This window comes from Neolamprologus brichardi, chromosome 12, assembly GCF_056152115.1.
Source record: "Neolamprologus brichardi isolate AB-2024 chromosome 12, ASM5615211v1, whole genome shotgun sequence".
NCBI classification, from domain to species: Eukaryota; Metazoa; Chordata; class Actinopteri; order Cichliformes; family Cichlidae; genus Neolamprologus; species Neolamprologus brichardi.
Window position 1 is genome coordinate 18617501 of NC_142115.1, and position 13401 is coordinate 18630901.

General features: G+C 42.3%; 1 protein-coding gene across 1 annotated transcript in view; it reads left to right on the forward strand.

Moving 5' to 3' along the window:
- Positions 1–13401, forward strand: part of ssbp2a (single stranded DNA binding protein 2a) — a 68891-nt gene that overhangs the window by 493 nt on the left and 54997 nt on the right. The window lies entirely within an intron of this gene.

Below are 13401 nucleotides of genomic sequence, written 5' to 3' on the forward strand. Positions count from 1 at the left end.
TCCTTCCTTCTGTAAATGTTTTGGCGTCTGGAGCATGTTGATTGTTTGATTTCATTCTCATTTTGTTCATTCTTTTTTCTTCAGTCATTATTAGTTTTGGCTGGTGTATGCTTTTCACACACGCGGTAAGGATCGAACAGTTTACAGAGAAACTAGATGTTCAAGGTCTGGTGTCGGCGGCAGCAGCTGGAAAGTCCGCGCATTTGACCGCTCGAAAGCTGCTGTGTTTGGAGCGTGTTGCTTTGCACAGAGGCTGCCTTGCTTCAGATGCCGTGTTCCGCGGGTCCGGTCCTGCTACAAGCTGCCCCAGATGGGGCTTGTGGAAACGGACAGTCACGCTGTCGTCGCGCTTGGGGAGACGGAGACGGTCGATCCGGTTATTTTAAAGTAGTTGGCCACGTACTGTGGGTGTCCAGCAAATTTGTGTTGACATATCAGCTGTTTCTTTTTTTTTTATTTATATATATATATAATAGAAATGCTTGTCATGGCTGTACTGTCTGTGTGTCTTGTCCACTGACACGGGAGTGGAGGGCTTTTTTTTCTACCCTCCTGATTAAACAACAGCTTTTTTTTTTCTTTAACATTCCACAGTAAGGTCAGTTGCAGTGGCTCCATGTGTTTTACGCATTTATCTAACCAGCAAATGATCCCTGGTTCGATCCCAAGGGGAGACACAAATCTCTTGGGGCTTGCTTCAAGAAGGGCGTCCGGCATAAAAATCAAATATGCGGTGCTACCCGCTGTGGCGACCCCATGTGAATAAGAGAGCAGTCGAAATTAGCTTTCTTTCTTTCTTGTAAGGTCAGTTGTGAAGGTGGACATGTTAGTGACATAAAATAGAGGCTGTGTTAATATAAACTGTGGTTGATAGCCTCTCTCTCTCTCTTTTTTTTTTTTTTTTTTTTTGATGCATGGGAACTAACAGGATATTCCCACACCTGATGCACTGGGTCAGGAGCATGTCTTTATTCAGCTTCACTGGCCAGGCTTCCTGCAGACAGGGTGATCACAGTCGTAGCCTGTGCTCTCCCTGTCTGCAGGGACAGCTTATTGCCACCTGTGAGAGTAGGGCAAAGTTAGTGCAGATATTGTCTCTATTGTCTCACTTTGACTGCCAGATACTGCAACTCGTTTATTGTGTCTTTTAAATCCAGTTCGCCTCCATTGGTCAACAGCGTGATTGAGTGTTCATCCCTTGAGCCCCATTCTTTATTCCAAATCGATATGAAAGGACTGAAAAGTGAGACTCTTATCGCTGCCTTATCGCGTGCACTGACTCAGAGGCTCCGATGGAGAGTTTCCTCCAGGCCTGGGAGATACTGTGTGTGAAAACATGCATGCATCTGTGTGCGCTCGTGTGTGTGTTGGCATAAGATTTTGAAGTGGTTCTGCAGTCTCACATTTGCAAGCTGCTGCTAAAGGTACATCAGCACAAACAACAAAGAGGCAAAGCTATAATGAGGAGACACACTAACTTTATGTGACTAAATGTTTACATCAAAGTCGATTTATTTAATGGAACTGAGCCATCTACCTAGCGTATTGTTTAAATTGCGTACACGAGTTAGAGGTGAACTCAAAGGGAACTTCTTACTTTTCCTGGTTAATTCAGACTTCTTTGCTTTTGCCAATAATTTTGTTATCTGTGTTTACACTTCGACGCAAGATTGATGTTCCACTGGGAATTACAGCCAAGGCCATGTCGACAAAAGAAGGGAACGCGTGTCAAGAAAACGCTAGATGAAAAGGCAGTGGAAGGCAACAAAATCGAGGAAGCCAAAAGTTTCATTTGTCTCTTAACAAGCAGCCTTGTTTATCAGCGGTGTGTATCAGAGGAGCAGAGCAGGCCCGGCGCTGCCGAGTCTTCAGTTGTTTCTCATTTCTGCAGCGCAGCAGGGGATCAGAGAGTGGGAGAGACAGAGGGCAACAACAGATTGAGGAGAAAGGAAGGAGGAGGGGAGAGAGTAGGACTGAGGGAATTTGCTGGATCATTAGTTTACAGTCTTGTAGTATTGACCTCAGAATGGACCCCTGCAGACACGGGGCCCTGGCGTCTCGCCCATGTAGATACAGAGAAGCTCTAAATACAACTGACCTCTGAAGATTTTATGTTTGTGTCTGTGTGTGTGATAAACATCTGAAACATGTAGTCTGTCCTTGCTAGAGATGTATTTTGGGAATATGCTTTTTTTTTCTATCTCATGTGTCCACACTATAAAAATTCAGTTCATTTCAATTTTATTTATATAGTGCTAAATCACAGCAAAAGTCACCTGAAGGTGCTTTATATTGCAAAGTAAAGACCCCAAAATAATAGAGAGAAAACCCCAACAGCCAGATCACCTGCCCATTAACAAACACATGGCGACAGTGGGGAAGAAAAACTCCCTTTTAACAGGTAGAAACCCGTGGCAGAACCAGGCTTAGGGATGTGCAGGTATCTGATGTAAATGGTAGGAGCTGAAGAGAAAGCGAAACAATCCATAAATTTTAATATTTCACTACAAACACAGATGTCACGCTTGAATTTAAAATCTTATTCAACTTTCTCTATACAGTGTAACTAAGCTGCAAGATCATTTACAGTATTGTAGTGGGAATTGTCTCTTGTATGGAGACACAGAGATATTTTTTTTTATTATTATTTTCTTTCTTATTTGCATATATTACATGGCAAACATTAAGAAACACCCACTGCACAAAACATTTGAAGCACATTTTGCTGAAGGTAGGGGGAAAGCTGTCATCACTTATTAATTTCCTTTATATAATTTGTACCTTTCATGCTGGAGGATATGCAGATAAAGAGAAGCAGATGAGCGAGAAAAGGAAATGTTTTAAAGTATTGTTCTTCCCAATCATAAGAAATAACAATAATAATCAAAAACATATTGTCTTACTCGTCAATTATGGTGTCACCGCATGCTGATTATTCAAGTTGGATGTGCCGCACAGTGTCTGGAACATATCTGCCTCTGAGAAAGGCGCAGAGACACATGGGTTTAAGAAGGATAGCTGAGATTTTGTTTGTGAGTCTCAAAGCCCCCAAAAGAAAGACATTTGTAATATTCAGGTGTGCAAAAACAGTAGCCCAAGTTGCAGACCATTTGCAGCAAGGTGTGTCTGGATGATGCTGAGTAAAACTTAAAAATATAATCCTGACGCATGCATTTTTAAAGAGAGTTTTCTCGCATTTATACCCTACGCCCGCGAATATCTGAGAATAGGCTGTCTTTATGCCTTTGCACCAGTAATGAACACTTTGTCTTGCTTTTAAGACAGCAACACTGCTCTGGTCTCTCTTCTCTCTCTGTGTGCTACCTGTGTTATGGTCTGCGCTTGATTTTGATTCAGAGTGACAGTACACGACCACTGACTGTGTCCTGCAGTTGTTCAACGAGTGTAGGTTTCAGTCGCTGGCAGTTAGAGGACACATTCCACATAGTTCTGGGATTGTGGTCCTGACTGAGTTGCATTGCAGCACATAGTACAAATTCCTTTTCTGCTTTTTTCTGAGTGAGTATTGAGTCATGGAACAAATTCTGCCTCAAATGCTCACAGATGCTTGTTTTGTCCATTTTTCCAGTGCTCACAGCTCTATAAATGGCTTTTCAGGTGTTTCCTAAAGATCATGTAAAGTCAGGGTTTAAAAAATAAACAAACAACCTATAGCATAGGTTGTAACTAGTATAGGTATGTGCCATTTCATTCAGTCTGGTTCAGGTACCAAGAATCAGTCTTGGTGCAGACTTAAGCATTTTCTGCTCTTGTAAGGATCATCATTCCACACACATAAGTGTACACACACACACACACACACACACACACACACACACACACACACACACACACACACACACACACACACACACACACACACACACACACACACAGCTACTTCTAAACCGAGACACCTCAAAATCCTGCCAGGAGGCTGCCAATGCAGCATTGCGCAGACTGAGGCAAAGCAGTGCATGCTGGGAGTGTTTATCCGACAGAAGCAATTCAGGCTGCCACTCTGGCTCTGACAGTGAGTCGCATTACAGTGGAACTACAATAAAAATAGCTGTATCTCTCTCCCAGATGCACTCACGCACCGCAAGCTCACAATGCATTGGATAAACTGTGCAGGGAATCACATTTTCCCCATGCCAGCTGCCACCTGATGAATGTAATTGATGAGGGTTTTTTTTTTTTTGTTTTGTTTGTTTTGTTCACTACATTTCGTCGTCCTTGAGCAATGATATAGGTGCAATCATTAGAACAAAGAGGAAACCTATTTGTTATGGCAGGAGCAAAAGAATGTAGCCTGAGGGTAAACATATGTTGCTGGTCAGCTTGGATGGTAAAATGAGAGGTTAAGTATGGGAAATAAGCATGAAAACGTGAATGCTGGAAGAGTTTAAAATTTGAAATAAACTCCACAGCTAAGCGGTAAAAAAAATGAAAAGGGACGGACGGATGAAAGAAAGATTAAAGAGGTTTTACTTTTCTTTCTTTCACTGAGGTCAGACGAGGTCAGGTGATGTCCTACAGGACCGCACGGTCTAATGCTCTGTAATGGCTCTGTGTCGAACCTCCCCACTCTATACACACATCCCACTCTCCATGGATCACTTACATTGGTAAGTGGCCACACCTGGTTCTGTTGGCTCAACTCCCATGCATAAGCCCCATACATAAGATCCACGTGGTAGGCCTCAGCATGAGCTTTTCCTTTTGTTTAAGTGGATAAAGAACAATATAAATGTGCGTGATTACGTGTCTGCGTATCTGTATTAATCTTTGCTGTTCTGGTCAATAGAGAGGATGCTACACGTGTTAGCCTGCAATCCCATCTGAGCTGTCTGCTCACAGCACTTTTCTCCATATGCTTCATCCCTCAAAATCAACCTCCATCTGTCTGTCACGCTGCCATTGTGGATGTGAACTACAACATCCAGTGATCATTACACAGCTAATAGCCTTGCCAGCTCTCAAGGGATGCCTCGAGAACAACTGTTAGAACACGGAGAACTGTCACCGCTCTCTGTCGTCGGCGTTCGCCAAAACTGACTGTCAGTGAAAGATAGCAACTTAAAACTGCTTCCAGTGTAATCGCCACAGTGTTTTTAGATTAGTATCAGTCTGGGATTACAAGAAAACCAGAGGAGAAATGCAGCTCTGGTGTAATTTCTTTCTGGGGTATACAGAGCTGTCTTCAAATCAAAGTGATAATGACAGTTTGACAAGGCTTTGATAGAAAACACTTTTTAACCTGCTGAACACATAGAAGGCTGTTAAAAGTCCTCTTTTATCTGCTGGCATCCCTCCTAGTTTCTCTCTTATCCCTTCTGCCAGAGATGTAACTTGCCACAGAACTGCTATCAAAGCGGCGGCCTCTTATTGAGCTGTATGAGGCAGAAGGGAAACGGCCTCTGATCGACGCAGGGAGGAAAAAAAGGTCTGATGTGTCAATCAACACACAGGACCCTGAAGAAGGCACCCTCACAGGACGCCTTGGGGTCCTTGGGAAGGATCGACGTGACAAAAGGCCTCTGTCGGCATCAGATAGCATGTGGGAAAGAAGGAGAAAAGAACAGAAGAGGGCATGGCATCCTGAATTTCTTTTATCACTTCCCAAAAAATAGGCTAAGGATGAGAGAGTTTATCACCTTGTGCTGGTCCCTTAGGACCCCATGGGTGTCCCTGAGTGCTTTTGTTTTAATTAGAAACACATTATCACATCATTTCTCTTCTTCTCTCTTCTCTTCTCTTCTCTTCTCTTCTCTTCTCTTCTCTTCTCTTCTCTTCTCTTCTCTTCTCTTCTCTCGTTTGACTCTTTAAGTTAGAGCTGCTGTGCTGCTCGTGGTTTTAAAGCTGTGCACAAATGCCCAGTTTTAAAGGTGTTTCGTCTCTCAGGCAGTCTTTTCTCATGGCATTTGATGTTGTTTTGTCATGAAATTACCCAGACTAACTTAAAAAACATGTTTTGGCCAGATCTTCCACCTCAAGGTATGATGAGACACAAAAGAGAAATGAGGGAGGCAGGGGATTTCATAGTCCGCCTTGATGACCTTGAATGGGATCCACTATCAGCACTGTCTGGCTTTGTTAGGTGATATCGGCCGTAACTCTTGTGGTTTATGTCAGGAAGTTTCTTTCTGGTGACACCAAACATGCACAGCTTTGCTCCAAACCACAGCACAGTCAGGGATGCTCTCCCTCAAAGCATTTCTGTGACTGGAGAGCTCCAGGCAAAAGTAAACTCCATTAATGGAAACACGCACAGACTCGGGCCAAGAGTGCTTTTAGATGATCTAAAGCGTGTTTTTGTTTGTCAGTTTAAAACAGTATTTTCATACTGCACTCATTAATTTCTTTTTAAATCGGCGTGTATTTAAAATATCACGCTTACATTAAAAAAAAAACTCTTCCCTTAGCCGATATAACTTGCATTGCTGTAGTAAGCACCGTAGTGTAACTGCAGATGCTGCTCTGCCTGCCCCCCCAACCCCAGCCTGCTGAGTGTAGTGGAGGTTGGTTGGAGGCCTCTCTGCTGATATTCGTCCATCATTGATATGCAAGCTGCATCGCACAGGCACTAGCGCAAGGTTAAGCATGCGTGACGACCAGGCTTCGGAACTGCTTCAGACACTCTCTCTCTATCCCTCTCTCGCTCCTGCACCCACATGCAAAAACACATTATTTTTCTTTGCTTCCTCACTACCTTGCCCTCATTTCTCCTCTGTCTCTTTCTCACTTGTCCCTGCTAATTTCTGAGAAGTAAAGCCATGGAGTTGTCCTCTTTTATTTTAGATGCATCGTCTTTAGATGACAGGCTGTCTGCCCACTGATCCCTGCAAAGTCCATGGTGACATCTCATTTCTCCCCAGTGAAATCCAAGATGGAATATCCTCGTGTTTAGGATTTAAATCACTTAAAGTCCACTTAATGCCAATTTCTACCATTGAAGAGCAGGAAGGACAAAAGAGTGAGACCAGGTGGGCAACAGGGACACAGCGGGACTCACCAACTCTGATCCAGTGCTAGCTACACGTGAATTAGCTGGAAATATTGTGTACAAAAAGTGTGTTTTAAAAAATATTTTCTTAGTGTGTGTGTGTGTGTTTTTTAATTATCGTAATTTGCAGACACTTTGGTGCATACATTTTCTGTAAATGTTTACAACCTCATGTTACAGAAAAACATTCCTCTGAATGGTTAGTCATTTATTTCTACTTCCTCCAGAGCCTCCATACAGGCCTTAATAGCTTCACATTTCTCCCCAAATTGCTTCAGATTGCCTTCATCTGTATCAGCTTTTTTCAATCTCATCTCGAAGCTTTGTTGTTCAAAAGAACAGAGGCCTATTAGAGTCCCGTAGACAGGAATTCAAATCCTATAAGATTAGAGTGGTGCAGTCCTCCCAGTCATCTCCTTCTCCCTCTGTTTTTAATTGTCGTTGATTGTGGAATGCTGTATTGTGCGAGTCGAACAAAGATTGTGTGCCACCGGACGATGTGTGGAGCTGGCAGGAGAGGAGCGCGTCCCACGCCGTCGCATTCCAGGTCCTGCGTGCAGCTGAATGACAGACCGAGCTCAGTAGAGGGAATGGCAGTGGATACATGCCACAGTGTCAGTGTGTTTGGGCAAGAGTGTGTGCATGCAGAAGAAAGCAAGAGAGGAAAATGCTGTATATGGTGAACAATAAAGAAATTGAGTGATTGCATGTCTAAACAACAAAATGCTGTCTGAAGAATGGATCTCCACCCAGAATATAAAATAGGACAAATGAAGAAAAATCATATTTCTTGTGGTGGAAAAACCCCCATCCCATTTCTTCTTTTTAATTCTTATTAGTGAAGACTTTTTACCAAGGATGTTTTACTCTTTATTTCTTAAATATACTTTTATTATTAGGAATGAATTTCAAAGCAAAACTGAATTTCCTTCAACAGAAAAAGCAAATTCATATTGAATATGTACTGCTCCTTAAACACCATAATGGTTGGTTTAAATAAATACTACATTTATTTATTTATTTTTAAAAAAAAATCACCTTTTGAACTTTCTTATTGCTGCAAGTATTGGTTTATTGGTGGGTAAAATGAAGGCCATAAAGTAGGGGTAGTAAAACCATAACTCCGGTCCTCCTAATCCAATGATGGGGATGAATTTGCTCCACTTGTTGAATGGCTCAGTTGCCTCTGTGTGAACGCCACCTCTCTCGCATACCTCATATTTATCAGTTGCACTTCCAGTCGTGGTGGAAAAGCGATTTCCTTTTTTATTCTTGCATAATGTTGCTTTAACTCTCGTCTTTCCAGTAAACTCTTGAGAACAGACTTTTGCAGTGATTAAGCGAGTATGATCACTAAGTGTCGCCATCAAAGTTCTCTCTGTAAACAGCAGTTTAATATTCCGGGGTTTATGGCTGTATTGCATTCAAGATTTACTGTAATAGCTTGTAGAGAAAGTTGAACAAGGAAAACTCTCCTAAAAATCATTGGTGTTCTTTCAGCTGTGAAATTAAACAAACTCCCCACGAGAGGTGACTCAATCTGAACAAATCAAAGCCAATGAAATGGAACTCAAATTAAGAAAGTGATGGATTTGCCTACCCCATTATTTGATTTATCCACTTTACATGTTCTGCAAACAAATTACAGTTGCAGGAGGGGGAGGGGGGGGGGGGGACTCACTGGCTGAAATTTATGTGTAAATGACAGACTTTCACATGAAGGACACAACAGAAATTTTTGCTCACTTACACTGTTGGTAAACAGTGAGTTACTCATCACGCGCTCTCGCCATCTCCCTCTGTTTTCTCCCCTCTCTGATAAGCTGGCATTTCCTGTTATCTCAGCCTTGGGCATTGTTGTCTGCTCTGTGATACAGTACAGTCTCTGCACTGCTGACAGAACAAGAGCTGTTTCACTTTGTCTGATTGTGCTTGTATACGGCAGGGAGCAGCGCTTCCTTTTTACATTTCTGTTCAAGTCTTAATTGCAACAACCCCCCCTTTCTCCTCGGTTAGACGGCGTTCTGTCTCTCGACTGTTTCTCATGTGATCGTAACGGCCTTTGGGTGTAGCTTTTTGAGGACACAGTGTGTTCTGTCCTTAGAGCACAGGGTGGGGATTCACAACTGCAGCTGCATTATGGTTAGAGTATCTTGATTAGTTGGCTTTTATCATTGTCTGCCTGTAGCTTAGCTTATGTCGTGAGCTGATGCTATTGTTGTGTTAGTCATATCCCGTTTCAGTGCATTTGCAGTGCACTGTAGTTCCCAAACTGTGGAATTTTTCAGCTTTTCTAAATGGAATATTTTGGGCCTTTTGGAGATATGTTAATAAAACCGTTTTACACATAGATTGCGGAGCGATCTGTAATTAGAATTCATCCGGGAAACTAAAACTTAGACTTGTCTTTCATCAGCATTTATGAAATAATTTATAATTCAAACATAATAAGCTGTGCTTTTTTAATATTTGTTGTTCAAGCAGCTATTTTACAGCATTTATTTTCACCTTGTATTGGAGTATCCCAAGGGAGGTTGCGGGAGGAGAGGATTCTGGGATCTCCAGTTAATGAAAGGTAAACACAGAGTCTACACTGAGGTGAGCCAAAGAATGCAGGATTCTTCCTCTCTGTCAGGATATGAGCTTCATTCTTTTGACTTTAACACATGATATCTCACCTTTGGCAATTTCTCATCTTTGCTGGAGCAAGGTTTCAGTGAAAACTACTTTATGATTTACAGTCAAGAAGAGTTTTTACCTTTAACTCTTTTCCGCTATAAAGATGATATTTGATGACCTTCCTTGTATCCTTAAGACATGGGTTGATGACCGTTAGAATAGTTTCTGGGTTTTTCAGAGGGCAGCTGCTTAGACAGAGACCACCCTCACTAACTTCTGAGGCACAGCCAGTCATTTTGTTTTATAAGACAGCCTGAAATATGACACAAAATGCTCAGGTTGGAAAAGAGTTTCCTCCTTAGTAGACTTTCAAGGGGTAAAGAGTTAACGTTCAAACTATGTAACCCTCCATCTTAGTGGTTTATCAGCTAACTGCGAAATTGTTGGTCAACCTGTAACAGCTAGCGTCATTCAGCTCAACCATTCTTAACCAGCGCTGGCTGCAGTGTTTTGTTTTTTGGGGTCTTTTTTTTGCCGAGCCGGTTATAGAGCATTCAGGCTTGTCGCTGAGCCAAAACTTCACCAAGGGCTTTACTATGTGATGTGGAACGAGAGGGATAAAGGCTACGACAAACATTTGTTCTGTAAAGCAGCATGTGAGACCATCTCAGTGCAGACGAAACGCTGAAGACGAGCAGATAAAACACAGTTTATTTTACTACAAGTGTCTTTCCTCGGGCTGTTTCCATGCTGGATTATAACACGTGTTTTGTTAATCTTCAAAGATGTAGTGAACTTTTCCCTCCCAAACTCTCAGCTACACGCCAAACCTGCAGCTGAAGTAAGCCCGCGCGGAGACGAGTCGGCATCAGAGAGAATATACTTTATACAAATATCTCTATTCAAGTGCTCGGAGCCATTAGAGAGATCCCAGGGGACATGGTGGAAGGGTAATGGAGAATATAGATTTAACTTGTGACCATCAGCAAAAATGCCAATTAGAAATGCATCAGTGAGCGCCGGCGATAGAGCCACAGCACACTGCCAGTTGGGGATTAATTTAAGGCATGTATTTGACTAAGATGTTGCAAGAAGATCTAATGAAAGTCTTTGAACAGTTTTGTCAAGTAATAAATCATCACCCGTGGTCAAAGTTTTCTTCTCTACAGTGACGCAAACGTATCCACACGCAAGTTCATTGTATTTTTGCCAGTCTTTGGCTTAAATAACAATAAAAGCCTGTCAAAGGCATTACGGCCAATTAGAATTTGTGTTTAAACATGAAAAGGCAAAAAAAAGCCTTATTTAGTGAATTTGGCAAATTCAGTAGATTCAGCGCGTGCTCTCAAGCTCTTTTGAGTCACATTTGGTTCCCCTTTTACAAATCCTGTGTTACGGTGAGCGACAGCAGCACGGCTGCTCATAATGTTGTCCTCTTCGGTTTTGCTCACTGGCTGCAGCATCACTCCTCTTCTGCTCAGTCCTGACCTCCCTCCACAGCTCCTTTCATTAATCATTTACTCTCTACCTCTCTCTTTCTCTTTCAGCCTCCCTCTTCTTCAGTCTCATTTGTCTCTCTCTTCCTCTCTGCCCCCTGGATCTCCTGTTGCTGCTAATCTTTATCTATTTATCTTTCTCTCCATCCCTCCATCTTTATCTCCCTTTTGACTGGTAAATTACCAATCTTTGTCCACTCTCAGTGCTGTCGGGGTGCATCATTGCCTCTCCCTTCTGTAATCTTCCCTTTCTGGAATTTTCTGCCTGACTTTTTGATCCTGTATGAATTTGTGCTCTGAGAATAGCTTATATTTACATGTGCTGTAGGCGGCGCACAACACTTTCAAGCGATTTATTTACTCGCACCTATAGCTGTCAAACTCCCCCTGCACAGATTCATTAAAACTATACCTTTACCTAATGAAAGCGCTTCACGGATAAGTCTGCTGGAACCTGATTTTTCCATTTAAAGTGATTTGGCCGTGATCCCAGTGTGGTACCTTTCCCAGACAAGGTGTGTGCATAAGTAGTCCTGTGTTAATGATATTCTTTGGTGTATAAAGACTCTATAAGCCCCATGGTTGTTTGGACTCTTGTTTTTTTCTTCCCTCTGTTGTTTTCCTGAAGCTCTGCGTATAAGATGAATAATTCAGCATTGTAATGGGTCTATATTTGTCGTTGTTTATCTTGCCTCTGTGCCCCCACCACCCTCATCGCTGCCCCACCACCATCTCCTCCAAGCTTTCACTTGTCTGTCTGTCTGTCTGTCTGTCTGTCTGTCTGTCTGGCGAGCGGAGCTGCTCTACCCGCAGAGGATGCTCCACTTTAATGAATGAAGTGAAGTCATTTAGCAGGGCTCTTAATGGCACATAAAGCCCCGCTGCTAGGCTTGATTAATCAGGGAAAGTGTTTGGCTGTCACACACAGGGCTGTCCTCAGCAGGGGCAGCAGCTTGATCGCCGTGCTCCCTTTTATGGCGGGGTCCCTCTCTGTCCTCGCCAGATTCATCAGGAGCCCAAGCTGCCAGAGCCTCACAGAGGCTTGATTTGGAGAGATGGATCCCGTAGCATTCAGTCTAGGCTCGGCCCGACGAAGACAATAACACTGACAATCATACCTCTAACTCAAAGACAGGTGTCTGTGATTTGTGTTGCCATTGTGGCCCAGCGCTGTGTGTTGGGGTGTGATATCACTGAGGGTGCCTCAAGGATGTAAAGAAAACGGTGTAAAACATTGTGTGTTTTAGGTGGCTGGGTGATAATTAATAAAAAAGAAAAAAATCCAACTAAAAAACAGTAAATGTTGTGTTGATTTGTTAAATTCTTTTTTAGCACTCCCAAATGCTGATCTCAGTACCTGCCTCAGAATTTCTGTGAGTCAGGTAATAAGAAATCAGCCGCGTGGTTGTTTTGTACCTATATTTAAAGCCTGCTTTGACATAACGATGACCAGTCTCTAATCAAGCATTTGCATGATGCTAATTGGTAAAGTGGCTCAGTTTTATGCAGGGCGCCTTCCTCTATACTTGTGATTACTGCTGTCACTGTCTGTATTGCATCAGTCACATATGCTGCAAAATTATGTAACGTGGCAAAAGTCTAAAAAAATAATAATAAATCTCAACATTCGGCTGTCAAGCTGCAGAGGATCGCTAAAGTAGATCCTCACTGAGACGAGCTGGAAGGCGCTGAGTGATGGGATTGCATTTTTTTAATTTTTTTTTTAATTAACATTACACAAATGAAAGCAGAGCATTCAGAATGAGGCTGTCCACATTTATGTATTATGACTTTCACCGAGCTGGAGTTTACTGCAGGTCTAATTCACAGTGAGGTGTTACTGCTATTATATTGAATTCAGAGGAGTAACATTTTTTTTAAATTGCTTTGATTGCTTTTTTATTTTGTGTACGGTCGCTTGAAAGCAAAGTGCTTCAAAGACACTACAGCTCTACTTCACTGTGGCACATTTGCTAAAATTATTCTTTGCTGTGAAAACACACAGCAGAGATTTAAGATGCTAATTTAGTGGGGTTTTTTGTGTTGTTTTTTTGTGTGTAGGTAAGCATATCCAGGAGATAACTACAGCGTATAACTTCCTGTCTGTGACTTGGTTCAATAGGATTACTTTTCCATTGTTATTACCTCTTCACAGGACTCTTTAAAATGCGTTTATAAAAATATAATGAAATCCAGCGCATACACCACGGCATGCTACGCTTGTGTAGCTTCCAGTCCATCCTGTATGTTATGATTTCAGCACAGCATGTAGTCATTTGC